An 11,690-nucleotide genomic window follows, 5' to 3' on the forward strand; every position below is an offset into this window, starting at 1 on the left:
CGTTTCACTCAAATGAGAGAACGAATCCGGAGTTCTGACATCCGTCGACGATCAAGGATCAGGGACGCTGTCTCATTTGCCAAGGTGTCGAAAATCAGATGGGCTGGTCACGTAATGAGATTTAAAGACGACCGTTGGACTAGAGCTGTTACTGATTGGATTCCACGGGATGTCAAGAGACCGCGTGGCCGCCCACCTACCAGATGGTCAGACTTCTTTGTCAAGGTCATGAACGATCAGTTTGAGGCCCTCCATGTTCCCGGAGCGAAGAGATGCCATTGGGCTACACTAGCACGCGACAGGGACAAATGGAGACATTACTGGCGCCCGCTCGAGCAAATCGACGACTAACGGGAAGTTAAGTGATTAAGTGAATTATTCTTTAAAAGTGCAATTTACTTTTAAAATAACAAATAAACAACAACAACAAAAAATATACCCTAACTACAACCCCAAAGGCAAAAATGTGGAGAGACAAGTTCAGTGATGATGGAATGACCTACATTTTTGTGTTATGCTTTACAAAAGCAGATTTGGTTTTATAAAAGCCTGCCAACATAACATGAGGAGAGAGCTTAGGAGAACCTGTAAACATGTTTGGAAGGAAACACGACACAGATCAGCAGATGTGGAGACGGGCCCAGAGGCAGCTCATGGAAAAGGGTCACGGAAGAGACAGGAAAGGGAAGCAGAGCCAAGCTCAGTTGTGGCCTTGAAGAGAACCACACGGCTAATATGAATTACGTCCTCCCGACTGCAGTGCTGAAATGATGTCCCACTCAGAATACAGATTTTTCCTCCTGCTCTGTGAAATGGATTTAAAATCATTGGAAATCCCAAAGATTTTCTGAGTTTAGAAGGGCTATCTATATTGCATTGGATTTTTTCCTTTTTTTTCCTTTTTGGGCCACACCCAGCAATGCACAGGGGTTACCCCTGGCTCATGTGCTCAGGAATTACTCCTGGCAGTGCTCGAGGGACCATATGGAATGCTGGGAATCGAACCCAGGTCGGCCGCGTGCAAGGCAAACGCCCTACCCGCTATGCTATCTCTCCAGCCACTGCAATAGGTTTTGTTTTGTTTTTTTAATACATAGTTGGAGAAGAAAAATGTTGAGGTGGTCTCCACCTCCCACCTCCAAAGGGAAGCCACAGGATGCCCTGAAATTCCAAAGACACTTTACACAAAACAATAGGCTTCCAGGCTGAACTCCCACTTACTCAACATTCTGAGCTGGTGGATGGTTTGAGACTGGTTGATTCACTGGGTTCAGCAGCACAAGTTACAGGTTAAATTTGCTCTGTAGGCACTACCAATGTACAGGGAGAAAGTCCTGACATCCTGTAGTCTGACTTAAGCTTCTCCATATGGTTCCATTCTTGGTCCCACATAGGTTAGTGTGGTAGGTAACTAGGATCCGTTCCCCTCAAGAAACGTGGCATCAGGTCCAAGCCTCCTAACAAAGGATGCATCAGTCTTGGGTGGATAGGGACAGAGTATTACTATATGGTTGCCATGAAAAAGCTCACATCCTGCTAGGTAGGTTTTCAGGACCACAGTCAATTGATGGAACTGGTCATTTGCAAAGAAAATGAGGAAAGGAGAAGAAAACAGCATCTCAGAGACACAGGCTAGCAGAAACACAGTGAAAAGAGACAGCTGTGAAAGTATTCTCGATGAGAGAGAGAGAGAGAGAGAGAGAGAGAGAGAGAGAGAGAACAGAAAAGAGGCGAAAAGAGGAGAAGCGAGTACTCCATAGACTTAATCTGCAGCAAAATCTAGGCCAAAATGAAAATCTGCCCTTTATCTACAGTTGACCTAGAAGAAAGACTACGGAATGACATGTGGACATTTTAAAGCCTCTCAGGAGGATCAGAAATCTGCCGTCATCCTGAATCAGCCTGATGGTTATATGATTGCATCATTAGGATGTCTAGTTCAAACCCTTGTATTAGTATTGAATTAGGCTTCCCAATTTTAGTATTAAAAAAAAACCCTCCCCCTTCCCACCCCGCCTAGCCCTCCCACCCTCATGAACAAAACTTTTCTAAAATTTTTTAAAAAGAAAAAGACAGCTCTGGGCAATTCACTTTATCTTCCCCAACCCCCCCATGAGAAGGAAGATGATAAATTAAGTACAACAGAGGGCAGAGAGAAACACCCTTGTGATTTGCTTGGTCTATATGTCTGAATGTTTGATGCGGTTCCGTGATTGGGGTTGGTGGACAGACTCGTGTGTGATATTTGCAGGATGGAGGGAAGTGGGTGAGCAAAATCAGTGACTCTGGGTGAAAGATGAAAGGAAGGGTCCCAGAGGGAGTCCCATGAACTGGCTGCCCCACAGTAACTATCACAGGCTCTTAAAAAAAAAAAGGAAGGAAGGAAGAAAGGTAGGAAGGAAGGAAGTCTCAGAATGTCCTCAGCTGTCCTGTCCCACGTCCCCGGTGGACTGCAGGGAACTTTAGCCCAGACTGGTGATGTTGGCACGTCCACCAGGGGGAGCCACGATATGCTGGGTGGTGCGGCGGGGAATGTTGTCATCAATCTGAGCGCCTGCAGAGAACAGAAGGTGAGGGTCAAAAGTGAGTTATGAGGGTTCCTGCTGCAAACTGAAATAACACTCCTGGGGGAGAACAGGCCAGGCCCAGGGGCCTCCAGTGGACAAAGATTCAGACCATAAAAGCAGTCTTTGTCGAGGAGAGTTGGAGCCACTCCTTGTAAGTCAAACTAGAGAAATTGCCTGAAATGCTGGAGTGCCTGCCCAGCAGGGGAACATAAGGGTTAATTTTACTCAGCAACACTTAAAGCTTTGAGCACCCTTAGCAGCAATCCTGAGCAACACATTGGGAGCCAGGAACAAGCACTGGGCACTGACACTGGGTCTGGTGTGGTTCCAAAATTACCAACAACAACAAAAAAAAGAAGAAGAAAATTATATAGTAAAAATATCCCTAGTAACACAGGTATAGGAATTACCAAAAAGTTCATTTTTTCTTTTTTTTTAAATTGTTCTCTGGCATCGATCTATGCTAAGGTTTTAAACTGGTGTTTGAGCATCTATCTGTGTTCAGGGTTTACTCCTGCCTCTGCGTTCAGGGATTACTCTCAGCTGGGTTCCGGTGACCAATGGGCTTCTGAGGATAAAACCCGCATCAGACACATTCAAGGTTAGTTCCTTACTCACCTTACTCTCTCCCAGCCCAATTGTGATCTTTAAGAGAGCTCCCTCGTACGTATTTTTTGCCCTGCTTCTATATTCTTAGGTATGATTTAGCTTTCACTCTTCTATATGATGTGTTTTGAAGTTTTTCTCCTTGGAATTATTCTATTTGGAACTTTTAATGCTTCCACAGTGAACGTACAGTGGGAGTATCATTTTCCTTACATTCAGCTGACCTGTATTCGATCCCCAATATCCTATTCCTCAGTCCCTGAGCCCTGGAGAAGTAGTTCCTGAGTGCAGAACCAGGACTAATCCCTGAGCACCACTGGGTGTGGCCCCAAAACAAAACAAACAAACAAACAAACAAACAGCTTTCAGCATCTGAGTGTATGATTCAAGCCTTGCCTTGGAGATGTTCTTAGCTTCAATTCTCCCTCCAAAATGTAATACCCTATTCTTTTTTCTTTGAGACCCTTACTATAGGGATATTTCTCTTCATGCCAAACCATCTCTGGTATTTTCTTCTTTTAACATGTTTGAGGTTTTTTAAAAAAAAAATTTTATCTTGGAATTTATCTTGTTCAAACACTCAGATTTTTTTCCAGCTTCTGTCATTCTGATGTTTATTCACAACGGGTACTTCTCTCCTTGATTATCAAGGTTTAGTCAATCAGGGAGTTATTCATTACTAAATAATTACTAAATTTTTCATGACTAAAATTCTGGTTCTGACCGCATTGAGTATCTGTCCAGATTTCTGATAGTTCCACTACGGACAGAATGTGTGCATGTTAGTCATATATAAGAAGAGGGGGGATGGTGAATTAACAACCCTCATTCTGCTCTCTGATTCTCTATTTTAACTAGGTCTACTCTCTCTCTCTCTCTCTCTCTCTCTCTTTCTCTCTCTCTTCTTTCCTCCTTCTTGTCTCTTCCGAAAACACTTATCATACCTAGCAGTAAGCACTCACCCAGGCTTCTCCGCCCACCTCTATGGGTAGAACAGCCAAAAGTGAGACGCAGGGCTAACCAAGGGAGTGACATGGTGGCTTTGCTTTGTCACCTTATTGCTCATGAGGCCACTCTCAGTTCCTCCTGGGAGTCTCTCAACAGTGAGGTATGAGCAGATTGGTTACCAGTTTACACTTTTACATAAGAAACCATATTCAAATGATAAGAGGACAAAAAGACATATTCTAAATCTAATCAATCTAGCCATACAACATTGTGCCATTTAATCTCTTCTCTAATATGAAGCAAATTCCACACTATAGGTGACCTTCGGTGAAAATCCTCCACAATATTCACAGTCACTGTCACTGTTACTGTCACTGTCCTTCCGTTGTTCATCGATTGTCTCAAGCGGGCCCAGTAACACCTCCATCGTGAGAATTTGTTGTTTGGCATATGGAATACGTCATGGGTAGCTTCCAGGCTCTGCCATGTGGGCGAGATACTCTCGGTATCTTGCCGAGCTCTCGGAGAGGGGCAGAGGAATCAAACTCGGGTCGGCCATGTTGGCTGAGTGCAAGGCAAACGCCCTACCCGCTATGCTCTCACTCTGTTCTAATATTTAATTCATAATAGCATGATTTTATTAAAAGTAAAATCAAATAAGATGCTAAGATGCATTTTGTTATCATTTTATGTGCTCTCTATATATACATATAGGCTGGAGTGATAGCACAGTGGTAGGTGATTTGCCTTGCAATCTGCTGCCTAGCTGAGCTGGGTTCGATTCCTCCACCCCTTTCAGAGAACCCGGCAAGCTACTGAGAGTATTTTGCCCGCACAGCAAAGCCTGGCAAGCTACCCATGATCTATTTGATAACACAGTAACAACAAGTCTCACAATGGAGACGTTACTGGGCAAATCGATGAACAATGGGAACAAGTGCTATATAAATATATATATATATATATGCTAAAATATATATTTGTTTCAGACAATTTATACTTTGCATTGACCTATGTACCACTTGTACTATATGTATCTTTTTTCTTTTGACAGTGTGTGGTGAAATTATCAAACCAACATTGCTTCTGACCTTAGAGTGGGTGGAGAACCAGAAAATTCTCAAAGGAACTTCTTCAGGTAGCCCTATTCCTGACCAATGGCATTTTCAGCTTCCCTGGCTGAGATCCCAGCAGAGGTCAGCTGCCCTCACTGTCTGAATTACCCGAGAGACCCAGTGACCCTTGAGTGTGGGCACAACTTCTGTGACTCCTGCATCCACCAGTGCTGGGTTGACCTCCAGGACGTCTTCCCATGTCCCGTCTGCCTCCACCACTGCCCTGACAGGAACTTCAAGAGGAACAACCAATTGCGTCACGTCACAGAAGTCCTTAAGCAGCTCCCCACTGGAAAGAGCAAAAGGAAATGGCAGGCAGAGGAACCCCTGTGTGAGAAGCACAATGAGGCCGTGGACCTGTTCTGTGAGGAGGACCAGCAGCTGTTGTGTCCTCAGTGTCGAATCTCCACTCACCACCAGGGTCACCGCCTGATCCCCACTGACCGAGCTGCAGAGAGTCAAAGGAAGAAGCTCAAAGGATTCATAGAACTTCTGAAGACAAAGATGAGCGATGCTAAGAAGGAGTGTGAAAATCAAATTGCACAGAGTGTGGGAGGGAGGTGGAAGATAGAGTCTTGGAAAGAAGAACTACACACTGAATTTGAGCAGTTCAAACTTTCCTTGAGAGAAGAGCAATTATCAATTCATGCCAGCTTGCTCAATAGAGAGAGAGAGAGATGGAAGAACAGATAGCACAAAATAAGAGCCAAAGTTTAAGCAGTATGGACACGGTGAAAATTCTCTTACGTGACATAACAGAGAAGTGTTTGCAGGCTGACCAGGATTTTCTAGCAAGTGTTGAGAACCTTCAGAGTAGGTATGAAAACCCACCCTTCCCTACAGTCTCCTCATATGAATTCAAGAATGAGAGCTACACTCTTCCTCTCAATTGTGTTGGTCTGCACAAAATAATGAGCAAATTCCAGGAGAATTTGACACTGGATCCTGATACCGCCCATCCAAGTCTGACCATCTCCAAAGATAGAAGTGTCCACATTGGATCAAGTCACCCTCACCTGCTGGACCACCGCCATGTTGACAACATTGTTCCTTTCCCAGCTCTGCAGTGTTGTGAGTCCTTTGATGGAGGCAGGCATTTTTGGCAGGTACAAGTGAGAGGCATAGGCGAATGTTCCCTCGGACTGTGTAAAGCATCCTTCTGCGATCATATATGGACACTTCCCTTCTCTCAAAGTGACTTATGGCAATCAGATATCACCTTGTCTTTCCCTGGTAATATGCACATTGAAAGGCCAGAACAATATGTGACAATGAGAATTGGTGTTTTTCTAGATTATGAAATGGGAGAACTTTCTTTTTTTAATATGACTAACAGGTCATGTTTGCATAGGCTCACTGGTACACTCTCAGAAAAAGTGATACCCTATTTTGCTATTGGACCTTTATCAAAATCTCTTATAATGCATATGGTTATAGACTAATGATGTGAGCATAATGGAGGATAATGTGGTCTGTGGTATGTTTCTTCCCCCTGCTATTGAAGGTTCAATGTAAATAAAGCTTCTCACACAACTGCTAAAAGGCTTCTTTGATTTTTTTTTCCTCATTTCATCTTTGCCTGGGAAAACTGACAGGAGAGCCTTTCGTATCAAGAGAATCTCTGTAGACAAGCAAGTTCCTAGTAATGCTAGAATAATCACCGCATGCCAGCCACTATTCACTAGAATACCTAAAATACTTATTTTGGGCAACTTTTCTTTTTTGGCGACCTACTGTGTATTTTTACCTCATGTGTTTCCAGCTTATCATTATTTGCCCATAGTCATCTCTGCTTCTAAAACTCCTAGACATTTTCTACTTTGTTATTTTGTACAGAATTTGCAGATATCGCCTCATTCTCAGGAATTACTCCAGCTTTTTATGCTATTCCCTCTACCATTTTACTGAAATTAAGAATAAAGTTATGGGTTGAGCTTCTTAATGTGTCTTATGGGGATCAAGTGTTTTAACCAGGGATATCCCAAATGTGTGACAATGAAGCTTAGTTTAAGTAATGGTATAAGCAGCCTGGAAGCTAGTATTATTCAGATTGATCTTGGCATATGAGTTTAAATTCGCCTGGAGCAATAGCACAGCAGGTAGGTCATTTTGTGTTGCAAGTGGCTGACCTGGGTTCTATTCCTTTGTCCCTCTTGGAGAGTCCAGCAAGCTTCTGAGAGTATCTTGCCCACATGGCAGGGCTGGGCAAGCTCCCCATGGTATATTCAATATGCCAAAAACAGTAACAAGTCTCACAATGGAGATGTTACTGGTGCCTGCTTGAGAAAGTCTATGAACACTGGAACAAAAGGGCTACAGTGCTATGAATTTAAATTAAATTTGACAATGAAATTCAAAATACCCTTTAAGTATTATCTACCAGATAAGAGTTCTCTTGTGTCCAACAGAATAAAACTTTTCCCCAGGCACTGATGTGGCCCTCAGGAGATCTGAGGAGGTGGTTACAGGGCCGAGCGCACAGGCCAGGGGCATGCACAGGATGCACTGGGTGAAGTTTTGAAATGAGAAAATTCAAGGATTATTCAAGGAAAGATTTAGGAAGTTGATGAGGTTAACTTGTCAGTCAAAATATAATTTCCATACTAGACAAAAAAAATTTCACAGGCCCCACACATCCCCGGATATGGTTGTTTTGTGAAAGTAGTGAGATTTGTACAATCACTCACACTTTCCTAATGAGAAATTGATGCTTCCCAGTAAACACTTCCGGATTTCAGTTTGTTCCCAATCAAACATTCAACAAAGATACAAGAAGTCAGGGAAAGCCCTAAAAGTGCAAAGAAGATCACACATGTCCACAGCCCTGGCTCTGGAACTTCATTTTTTTTTTGTTTTGTTTTTCGTTTTTGGTTTTTCTTTTCGGGTGATACTCAGCTGTGCTTAAGGTGTACTTCTGGCTCTGCCCTAAGGTATCTCTCATGGTGGGCTTGAGGGAACAACGATATGGGGTTGGTGAAAGGCAAATATCTTTCCTGCCTTACTATGCCCTGGCTGCTTCACTTTATTTTGGGAGAGTCCCTCCCTTATAACCTGTACCTTTATGTGTTCTCTCAGCTCAGCTCCAGGCCAACCCTGCATGCACTCTCTCTACTGGAGGAATCTGAGGTCTTTTCTGGTTGGAATCTGAATAGTCCCACCCACCTTGTGGAAATTCCTTCATGGTTATCAAAAGATTTCACACCTGCTTTGGGAGGTCAGAATGTTACTATAACCATTAAGGCTGGTTATGCATGAGAATCCATATTCAGTTCCTGTCACCCCAGTATTTTACCATGCATTGCTAATAGGGATCCCTAAGTACAGAATTCAAAAATAAGCCGTGAACAATAGTGGGTATAACCCCCAAACTACTTTAGATTTCATCACTTGTTCACTTGATATCCCATTACTCATCGATTTTCTCAGTGACGTCTCTTGCTCCAGAAACATGAAGAGCCTCAAACCGTTCAGTCAGGGTCTTGACGAAGAAGTCTGACCATCTCATAGGTGAGCGACCACGCGATCTTTTGACGTCCCGTGGAATCCAGTCAGTAATGGCTCTAGACCAGTTGTTGTCTCCAAATTGCATTACGTGTCCAGCTCATCTGATTTTTGATGCCTTGGCAAATGAGACAGCATCCCCGATTCCCGATCATCAATGGAGGTCGGAACTACGGATTCCTTCTCTCACTTGAGTGAATCTTGATACTCCAAGCATAGCTCTTTGGATTCCTCTTTGGGAGACACTGATAGCGTTCTGATCCTATTTTCGTAGGACTCAGGTCTCTGAGTAGTATGTAGTGCAGGAAGAAAGGTGGAGTCAAAGAGATGTGCCCAGAGCTGGAGGTTCTTTATTCTCTTAGCTTAGATGCTTTGATGCTCTTGAAGGCATTTCAAGTGGCTCTCCTCCTCCTGCACAACTCAGGTGACAGGTTTTTTTTTCATGTTGAGTTCTAGATCTAGGTATACATTAATGCTGCATTCAGAGATGTTCATTCATTGAGAGTGAATGGAATGTCAGGAGGTCGTCCATCTCTCATAAAAATTGTCTTTGTGAGACCCAGCTGCATTCCCAACCTTTCCATACTCATGGTCGAAATCAGCCAGCATTTGTACTACTTGGCTAATGTTTGGTTTTATTAGTACAATGTCTAGGGCTATTGTGATATCACAGCAGCAAGTGCATTTGCCTTGCACCCGGCCAACCTGGGTTCAATTCCCGGCATCCCATATGGTCCCCTGAGCATCACCAGGAGAAACTCCTGGGTGCAGAGTCAGGAGTAGCCCCTGAGCACCACGAGCTGTGACCCAAAAAGCAAAAAAAAGAAAAAGTCAAAGAATGATGTCAACAGTGAAGCAGAGGTGTTGTAGTTGCCAACCGTCTATCTTTACTTACATTCCTTCCCATTCCAGTTGCCGTATTACATTCTCGAGGATGGCATTGAAGAGTTTTGGTGAAATGGTATCACCCTGCTGAATTCCTCTCTTGACGTTGATGATCACTTCCTTGTAGAATGGTGAGAGCCTGTTGGTGTATCCGTAATATAGCTCACGGAGGATCCTGATGTATTGAGTTTGAATGCCCTGTTTGGCTAGGGCTTCAGTGACCACTTCAGTCTCAACAGAATCAAAGGCCTTCTTTAAATTGATGAACGTTAGACATAGTGGCATCCTGAACTCCCGAGAAACTTCAATGAGCTTGGTTACCATGTGGATATGGTTGATCATGCTGAATCCTTTTCAGAACTCGGCAAGCTCCCATGGTTATCCTTCATCTAGTGTTCTGCCAGTCCTATTCAGGATGACTCGAGTCAACAGCTTGTAGATAACAGACAACAGGCAGATCAGGTGATAGTTGCCAATGTTGTGGATGTCTCCCTTCTTGTACAATAGAATGGTTCTGCTGGTTTTCTATTGGGATGAACGCTGCATTCAGACTTGTAGTGTGTGAAGAGCCAAGCCAATGTATTGATGAGTACTGATGGCATATTCTTCACTACCCAGCCGCCTCCATGCTCCAGGCTGCTTTCCTGACCACTCGGGCCAAGCCTCACGCATGAGTGACGCTCCAGAGAACCAGGCAAAGCAGAACTTTGTGACCTTGGACTCCAGACTTTATATTCATATCATACTCCCCAAATCATCATCCTTTTTTTAAGTTAAATTCTTTATATAGAGATTATGAAGAATGTAATAAAAGAATAACTCATTCAAGACAGAACATGGGCTTGTCCAGAGAAGAGCTAGGAGTGAAATCTGAGTTTGGAGATAGAGGGGCAGAGGAGTTTCATAAGATTTATCCTAAGCTGCCCCCAGACGGAGCTTTATACCTACCTAAAATTCAATGCATTGCTGTGGCCTTGTCAAGAAGAAGAGCTTGAAACTTTTGATGATCTACCTTTATAAGCTTCTCACACCTTTAGTCCAACTGGAACATCTTTCCAAAGGGCCAGGATCCTATGGGCCTGTGCTGGTGTCAATTAAATTCTTATCTGCCCTGTCTTCTTGTGGCCAAAAAGTGGGTCTGCCCTTTAATATTTGATCATTTAGGACTAGTGACAGTTATTTCTTCAGTCTCTTCTTGACTGAATAAAGAAATAATGAATTCATTACCAATATCTACCGTTGTTCTTTTTTAAAAAATACATGAAAATGAATGGACCCATAGTATAGCTGGTAGGGTGTTTGTTTTGCTCACCCTGTACCAGGTTCAATTCCTAGCATCCTATCTGGTCCCCAGTGCACTGTCAGCAGTAATTTCTGAGGGTAGAGCCAAAAGTCAGCCCTGAGCATCACCTGCTGTGGCTATAAAGCCAAAGATATCTAAAAATATACAAACCACTAAAATAAGATAAATATAACGATGAAGAAACAAACTGAAAGAAATGTTCTTCATGTGTTGATGTTAAATTGGCATTTACGTGTGTAGGGGGTGAGACTGCATTGTGTTGGCCACTCTGCCAGGCAGTGTGCAGGGATGGTTCCTACCTCTGTGCTGATGTGTAATTGATGGACGTGTCAGATAGCATAACTGGGCTGCCCTTATGTGAGGCAAATGCCTTAACCCGGTATTAGCTCCCCAACTGTCTCAAATTAGGAGTCTTAAAAACGTAATCATACAACTTACCTGGCGACATGGAATTTTGAACAACACGGAGAACCTCACCACCCTAATTCCAAACAAAACAATTAGAAAAGCAGGTAATTTTAGATTACTTGAAGCTGATAAACTTCTAACCAATATTCACCTTAAAAAACGTGAACATAGAGCAAATCCACGGTGAATATACTATGACGGATGGCAGAGATTGGAAGAGGAATAGAACTTGACCCACAAATAAAAGCAATTTTATATCAGTATGTTCATCCGGAAGAATGAGAGGTTTCACAGAGTTTCACATCACGAGGTGCAGGCTTTGCATAAAGAACACTCAGTTTCGATCCATGGCACTGT

General features: G+C 43.2%; 1 pseudogene; it reads right to left on the reverse strand.

Annotated features, from left to right (window-relative positions):
- Positions 1 to 2,462: 2,462 nt before the first annotated feature.
- LOC130028143 (uncharacterized) lies at positions 2,463 to 9,907 on the reverse strand (annotated as a pseudogene).
- Positions 9,908 to 11,690: the final 1,783 nt, after the last annotated feature.

The sequence above is a fragment of the Sorex fumeus genome, unplaced genomic scaffold (assembly GCF_029834395.1).
Source record: "Sorex fumeus unplaced genomic scaffold, SorFum_2.1 ptg000039l, whole genome shotgun sequence".
Classification (NCBI taxonomy): domain Eukaryota; kingdom Metazoa; phylum Chordata; class Mammalia; order Eulipotyphla; family Soricidae; genus Sorex; species Sorex fumeus.